This window comes from Schistocerca americana, chromosome 3 (genome assembly GCF_021461395.2).
Source record: "Schistocerca americana isolate TAMUIC-IGC-003095 chromosome 3, iqSchAmer2.1, whole genome shotgun sequence".
NCBI classification, from domain to species: domain Eukaryota; kingdom Metazoa; phylum Arthropoda; class Insecta; order Orthoptera; family Acrididae; genus Schistocerca; species Schistocerca americana.
The window spans coordinates 435,820,242-435,828,551 of record NC_060121.1 but is presented as its reverse complement, the minus strand read 5'-3'; the positions used below and the strand labels follow the sequence as shown (position 1 = coordinate 435,828,551).

General features: G+C 45.2%; 1 pseudogene; it reads left to right on the top strand.

The window, feature by feature from the left end:
* Positions 1–3,525: 3,525 nt before the first annotated feature.
* On the top strand, positions 3,526–3,643 carry LOC124607977 (annotated as a pseudogene).
* The last annotated feature ends 4,667 nt before the right edge of the window (positions 3,644–8,310 follow it).

Below are 8,310 nucleotides of genomic sequence, written 5' to 3'. Positions count from 1 at the left end.
TCGGTGTCGTTAACAGTTTGTGGCGTATGTCCTTCTTTGATGATGTGTTCAGAAAACGTTGGCCCATTCTTATTCATACCCATCCTCGACGGCATATGTTCTTTATATCTTAAGGCTATAGACCTACCTGTCTGCCGTATGTAATACGCCGGAGAATCATTACATTTCAATTTATAAACTCCTGATCGCAATAGCTTATTATAATTGTTACTGCTGAAACAAACAAAATTCCGTTTTAAGCTATTGTTGGTGGAAAATGCTACATTACTGTCGTGTTCATGGAGCACACATTGCATTTTATAAGATACTTTTCCCAGAAACGGAACAGCTATAAATCTCTTAAGTTCATCCCTGTTGTTCAAGGGCCTCATCAACGTGGAAACAGTCTTTTTCGTTTTGCGCTCAATTATATTATCGACTATGTTGGGGTTATAACCATTACTACCGGGAGTCTCTTTTAGTGTACACACCTCTTTTTGAGAGTCAGCCTGGGTAAGAGGTAAATTTATTGCCTGTGTACACTCGAATTGCAAATGCCATTTTCTGCGCCCACGCATGCGAGGACCTGTTGGGAATGACGAATTCTGTAAACATAGGCTTTCGATAAATATTCAAAAATGGCTCTGAGCACTATGGGACTCAACTGCTGAGGTCATTAGTCCCCTAGAACTTAGAACTAGTTAAACCTAACTAACCTAAGGACATCACAAACATCCATGCCCGAGGCAGGATTCGAACCTGCGACCGTAGAGGTCTTGCGGTTCCAGACTGCAGCGCCTTTAACCGCACGGCCACTTCGGCCGGCGATAAATATTAAACTCTATCCCATCGTTAAGCTAGTTCCATAGTGAACTTCATTGTTTCATGCATCGAATTGAAATGAGTATGTAACTGACCCAGCTCCTTACGGGACCCATCTACCACAAACAACAAATCATCAACATATCGTGCATAGAAGCTAAAGTTATCATTAACGTCCATGGCGCTACTGAAAAAACCAATTTCTTTTGAATTGACAAAAATTCTATGCACGATATGTTGATGATGCACCGTACTCTAGCAGTGTCTCGGTGTCTTCAGAGATGCAACATCAACCGAATGCATTCCCAGCACAGGCCCCAGCCATGAATGCAATTGACCTTGCATGGGACCCGTTGAAGGTGGCCATTGCACAACGTCAGAATCCACCTGAAAATCTTCAGGTCCTCACTGACGCTACCACTGAGGAGTGGGACCTCATACTCGAAGATAAACTTGATGGTCACATCCAGAGCATGCCTTGCAGTGTGGAAGAACTCATCCGTGTGTTTGGAGGACATACTAACTAATAAAGAATGATAATCATGAGGCAAAGATTTTCAGTGTTTTTGTTTTCAAGATGTACACGTAGGGGAGAGCCTGCTTTGTTTTGCAATGATTTTTGTGAATAACCAAAATCGTTCTTGTTGTCAGAAGCGATCATGTTTATTTTGTTAATAAGGTATTGTACAGACCTCGATGGGTGTAGTATAGGAAGTCATTGCAGTAAAATCTACGATAGTCCAAACTTTTGTTGAGGTGTGTAGTTTGTAGTGAGAAATACGGCCAGGACAACCCACCAGGGTAGCCGAGAGAGCTAACACGCTGCTTCCTGGACTCGGGTAGGGGCGCCGGCCCCGGATCGAATCCGCCCGGCGGATTAACGGCGAGAGCCGATGTGCCGGCCAGCCTGGATGTGGTGTTTAGGCGGTTTCCCACGTCCCGCTAGGTGAATACCGGACTGGTCCCCATGTTCCACCTCAGTTACACGGCTCGGAGACATTTGAACACTTTCACGCTATTCCATGGATTACACTCGACGCAGACAGTTGCGGTACACTAATTCCATCCCAGGGGGGGGGGGGGGGAGGGGAAGGGGTGGCGGCAGGAAGGGCATCCGGCCACCCCTTAACCATTAACATGCCAAATCCGATTAATGATGGCTGACCCTGCGTGGGACAAGTCTCAAGCGATAGAAAAAATACCGCCAGGACAGGCTAAATAAAATATATTGCAGCTAACTGAGAATCAATTCATATAGAAAACTGGAGAAATTTTAGCTCACACGAAGGCTTACCAACCATCGTTCTTCCCGCCTGACATTCGCGACTGAAACAGGAAAGGGGGAACTGACAGCGGTTCACCCAATACTGTCCGCAACACACCATATGATGGCTTGCAGAATATAGACAAAGATGTAGATTTGCTTTTGTCTACGACTCTTATTTTCGCGTGGTTGTAATCTCATCAGTTCTTAATTTGTAGACCTATTTGTGGCTTGTTCATAATCACTGTGACTGAACGAGAGACCAAGGTTAATTACGGTTGCAGGTACGAGAAGAAGCTGATTCCTGCATTACGGTCACGACAGGAAGCCGGAAGGCAGGTGGCCATTTTAGTAAGAACAGCGTCGCGACGCAATCTATTACAACGCCAGTGATTGCAATCGCAAAGCTGTGGGACAAGCAGAAACTTATCGTAGTCTTAAAAAAAAAGTTCTGTTTATGTGACGAACAATGATCGTTTTTCACCTGCGTTGTCTGTCCTATCAGTTTCAACAAACCTGCAAAATGCCCCTCGAAAGAGGTGCAAAGTATTCTAATAATTTTTAATAAAACAAGATATTCAGATGACCGGTATACTTCCGTTGTTGAAATGAGTGGTTTTCTACGTTTTTAAGGATTCATGGTACATGAAATTCATCAAAACACTTGTCGCTTCCTCGTGACGTGTTGCCTTTGGCTGCGTAACGCTTCCCCTTCTGCTTCCGCTGCTGCTGCTGCGGCGGATCTTGTGAGAGAGTTTACCTGTAGCTGGCGCAGCGCGGCGTGGCACTTCTTCACTGGCAGCAACAGGTTGCTCCTCCCGCTTGTCTCGGGCGGAAATGCAGAGAGCGTTGCCAAACTTCTGCCATAATTCTCTCAGCCGGTATTCGGCGGCACTCTGCTTCAACCGTTTCTTCATGTTCGCCGAAAGATAATGTCAGTCGAGGCTGGAGACAGATGTGTTTAAGACCTGGTGACGACAGCAAAGTCTGCTGATGTATTTTTCTTGATCATAGAATAGCTTCGCCACTTGTTCAGACAAGCGATTGCCAGATTCTTTTTTTTTTATTTTTTCTGCCCGTCGTAAACTATTTCGCCCGAGAAAATACATGAGCAGGAATCTTTTACATTTATAGATTTACTTCCGACATAGGTTGACACTAACTTAACGTAAGCAGCTCCGAGCCCAACATTATAACTATCCAGATCATCAACATCAAATACTATGCCTGCAGTTCCGGTCATTCTCAGAACCGTTCACACCATCGTTTTAAAAGGTGGTCAATATTTCGTTTTGCACAGGTATTGCTCTAGGGAGCCTTCGTAAGTAATTTATTTTCCTTTATTACTTTGGTTTACTCGTTATATGTGGTAGTTAATGTCACAGATTCAAATAATAAATGAACCTGAACAAAAATGTTTCAATGTATTTGTATACAGTACAGAGCTACTATAAAACATTGCCAACGGCCTTAGCGCACTGGTAACACCGGTTCCCGTCAGATCACCGAAGTTAAGCGCTGTGGGGCTGGGCTAGCACTTGGATGGGCGACCATCCGGTCAACCGAGCGCTGTTGGCAAGCGGGGTGCACTCAGCCCTTGTGAGGCAAACTGAGTGGCTACTTGGTTGAGAAGTAGCGGCTTCGGTCTCGGCAACTGACATATGGCCGGGAGAGCGGTGTGCTGACCACATGCCCCTCCATATCCGCACTCAGTGACGCCTGTGTGCTGTGGATGACACGGCGGCCGGTCGGTACCGTTGTGCCTTAGTGGCCTGTTCGGGAGGAGTTTATTTTTTTATTTTTTTTTTTCTACTATAAAAGATTCATTCGGTTTCAAAACTCTGTATTTTCCAAAGTATTACAATATTTACAAGTATGATCGATGCGTGAATGGGACTCTAAGCTCACCAAGTTTGCATTTTGCGTTCTGCAAATGCTGTACAAATGCCCCTCTGGCCACACGACGCACATCCAAGCGGTAGTCTGGTGCGTTCGATACCTTATCTAGCAAAAACCTGTCAGGGGTCGCAACAGCAGCATTGATGCGTTCTCTGAACTGTTCCAGTGTCCTTAGCAGTGGAGGTGCGTAAACCGGGGCCCTTAATATACGCTCCACTACCCCTCCCCCCCCTCCCAAAGGACAAGTCACATAGCGTTAGGTCAGGGGACCTGGTGCAGGGGGCAGGGGAACAGCGCCAGTCATCTTCACCACTACGCTCCATCTAGCGACACGGAAGTTCGTCTTTAGGTAGTGACGCCACTATGAGGGATGGCCCGTTTTGTTGGAAGGATACACTGTTTACAAGGCGACGCATTCCCGAAATTTTTTCTGAATGCACGTTGCACTGTTGTTAGCAGATAAACGTCTCGCGTATTCCAGCACACAAAATCTCTTGCTTTGTGCCATTTTCTCAAGGCGCTGCACATAACGCCAGCTGGTGGACACGATGGAAAGTCGGTGAGTTCACTGTTCTATTCACGCATCAATCATCTTTGCACTTGTAATACTTTGGATGACTCATTTCTAGATTTTCTGTATATGTTTCCTATTAAGAGAGCCTCTTTTCAACTATCGATACTGAACAAGCGAGTGGTAGGGCGGTGACGAGGAGGATGTGGTTTGTTGAAGTGGCGCGGCTGGTGTCTTTTTTTTTCGTGCATAAATACACGGATAAAATACTTAAATCGATATGTGCACCATATCGCGTGACCTGCAGGAAGGCAGTGGTTAACACTGAGTAAACTGTCAACAGTGCGCTCTGCTTTGTGTGTGGATGAGCTAAGACCGTTTGCGCGTGTGCAATCGACACAAAACGGTGGCTTGCTGGTGAAACAATGCGATGTGGGTAAGTCTTGAACTACGTCGTACCAAACTTTCAGTTGAAAGTTTTTCGCGGCTGCTACGGCGTAGGACATTGTGTAGATGAATCTAAATCCGTCAGTGCCGCCTATTTTAATTGTACACACTTTGGAACTGTCCCTCATCAGGATCACGTCGACAGCTGCGACAGTGCAGGAGTGTTACTGTCTGCAACAGATGTACAAAGGACCTGGAGACATTATTTCCAGCACAAAATCACAATACAGCAGCATAGCGCTGCATTTTCGCCGCACTATCTCTAAAATCTGGAACGAGCTGATGTGTAGGCAGAGCGCACATTTTAGAAACCGACTGCTACATAAAAGCATGCTCTCATTTGCTAAACAGTATGCAGAACGTGTTTTATTTTCGAATAAAACGTTGTTCCCGTCGTAATATTGTAATTTGTCACTTTGACAAAACCGTCATTGCAACAGTACCAGTATATGAACATAGTTTTTGTTCCACATCCCTCCCAATAATTTTTCTGTTCTTTAGTAAAATAATAGTCACACCTGCTCTCATTAACGCAGTGCATTTGTCATATTTCGCACGTTCTGATTTCTCACGTAATAAATAACTTTACGAAGTGAGAAAATTTGCAAACCACCGTTATACAGCGTTCGCGCGAAGCCATCACAAGTGTGATTTGTTGTGATTGGCAGAGAACCGCAGCCCACGCTATATTTGAATTTGACAGCTGGTGTACACGTGTTAGGGGCTGCTGCGTCCACAATATTGCGCGAGTTGCACGGGCCGGGCGCGCCAGTGACGTTCGTGCAACAGTGCATTTTAGAGTGCGTTTATACTTATTATTCAACAACATTGCTACTATATACTTGTGGAAGTTATAGCTAATGTCAGAGAATGATCTTTAATTAATTTTCTTGATGCAGTTTTTTCATGTTTGAGTAAGGGTACTCGTCGAGTATGTAAGTACAGTTTTATTGCTTTTGAATTGCGCAGTCGGAAGTTAAGAGCTCAAGTTTCGCATCCGTGCAACAGTAACAGAAGAGGTACAACTTTGTATAGTTTTAGTAGGTTCTCTTTAACAACGTTACACTTTTGTTCGACACGTTGTTTCATAGAAATGATTCAGTATTCTAAGCTTCATTTCAATTTGGTCTGATTTTCTGTACAAATATTTAAATTCAATTATTTGTTCTATTACTTCTCCATTTATTACAGTTGTATAAATTCTCAAAATGACGTTACTTTAGTTTTGGCTGTGGAAATCGGCATCATGTTGCTCCCAACTAAAGTAAGAGAAAATTCTTCCGTTCGGTATCGTTTCTACGTATATGCATATATGACTACCATGTAGTCAGAGGCAACTGCTGCCATTCAGAGAGGTTTGGTGACGTCATGCGCTGTCAAACAGCTAGTGCTGAGGAGCGCCCTTTCCAAATCCCGAAATGTCTCATCAGTCATCACATTCCTGGCATCTAGTTCCAGCTGATTTTTTGTGGAGATGGTCATGTATGGGTCGGCTGTGGCCACAGCATGAGGAATAAATTCATTATAATAGTTTAGCTGACTTAACAACGATTTCATCTAGCTGGTGTTGGTGGGGGGTATGAAGGTATTGTATAGCCTGATATATGCGGAGTAGGGTGAATGCCTGAGTCGCTGAAATCGTGGCATAAATATTCAACCTGGGGAACGAAAAAACAACACTTATCTTTGCTACTTATTATTTTCGTTAGCTAATGGAACAAGTATGAAAATCACGCGAAAGTTGTTGGCCAGGTCCTGGGTGTCCTTGTTGGCCACCAAGATGGCATCCAAGTAACTCACCCTGCCTGCGACTTGACGGTTAGATGCTCCATGTACTACTGAAAAATCACCTATGCACTGGCAATGTGAAAAGGGACCCTACTATATTGGAAGAGATCAATCTGAGCATTGATCACCAAAAAACTGCGGAATTCTGCATTCAGCAGATGCTGGATATTCACATCCCCAATATTGACTTAGCAAACACCCTGCCACTGAAGAGGGGGCAATAGTCTTCTCCATCCTAGGCGTAGGACGCTCATTGACGACCAACTGGACGTTGATGGTGGACTTGAAGCCACTATAGATGTGCAGTGCCCCTTTGGGCTTCTCGACGGTGATTATGGGGAAGTCCCACCGTTTTGAGGCACAGAATGCCATCATCCAGGAGCCACAGGAGCTCTCGTCGAAGCTTGTAGTGAAGAGCGAATGGAACATTCCAGGCTTTGTGGAATTTTGGGGTGGTGGACTGAAGGACGATGACATGCACCTTAAAATCATTAACCCCAAAGGCATGGTCAGAGAAAATCAAACTTAAGTCTGATATGAAGGATTTCAGGTGGATGTTAACGCCAAATGCATAGACAGTGTAGCACGAACCATGAACATCAAGACCCAGCACATGAACGAAATCCATGCTAGGAGGATGATAGTGCCTTTTACATTCATGACCAGGATTTTGGCCTGGAGGAAGGTCAAATGTCTTACCCAAGGCAGTAAAATAGGCACTTACCTTGAAGAGGTCATCGGTGTAGTTGCACAGGGGGCTGAGGACTGAGGAAGGGCTATGTGGGGGAGTATGAGCAAACTTGGCCGTACAACTTCCAATCACTGATGGTCACTGATGAGCCGGCATAGATCTGCAGCCGATGGACACGTCATTGGTGTTCACCATGATGTGCAGCGAAGCACAGCCTGTATGAATTGATGTTCGGAAAAATGTCCAGCTTTCAAATCCTTTCATGTCTGGTGGAGGGGGCCGGTGACCCTGTGAGCGAAGTACACCAAAAACCTGATGACATCTGACACGTTTCGTAGTGGTGTCTGGACTTCCCATAGGCAGAGCACTTTGCACAGTGGGAAGGAAACTGGTGCCATTGGTGGCTAATGAAACACTGACTACAGAAACGAAGATGCTACAGGCGGCGCCAGACTGCTGAGGGCGCGCCTCCATCCTAGGCATCCTTCTAGGGTGAGGTGCGTACCTGAGCCAGAAAGTGGCACATCACCCAGATAGCGCACATGTTAGCAGGATCCTGCAGAGTGGCTGACAACCTGAGAGACTGCTCGAATGCCCTGGAAATTTGGAGGCAAGTTACCATCGATGTGTCCCTTGACTTGAGAACGTCCATGTAGAGGCTTTTATCAGGTGTGAACGATGATTATGTTTCTGACCAAGAAGGCCACATAAGAATGTTTAAACTTTTCATTACTACACTGAAAATGGCAGTCATGAGACAGGTCCTGGAGACGGGCAATTCATTACTGCCTTGTCCAAGACTGTCCTGGCAGCTTGTGCCAGCAAAAAATTTATGGCGAGCTGCAGCTACATGCATGAGAGAATGGAAATAAACCAACAGGCTTGACGTGATATGATCATGAGGGATGA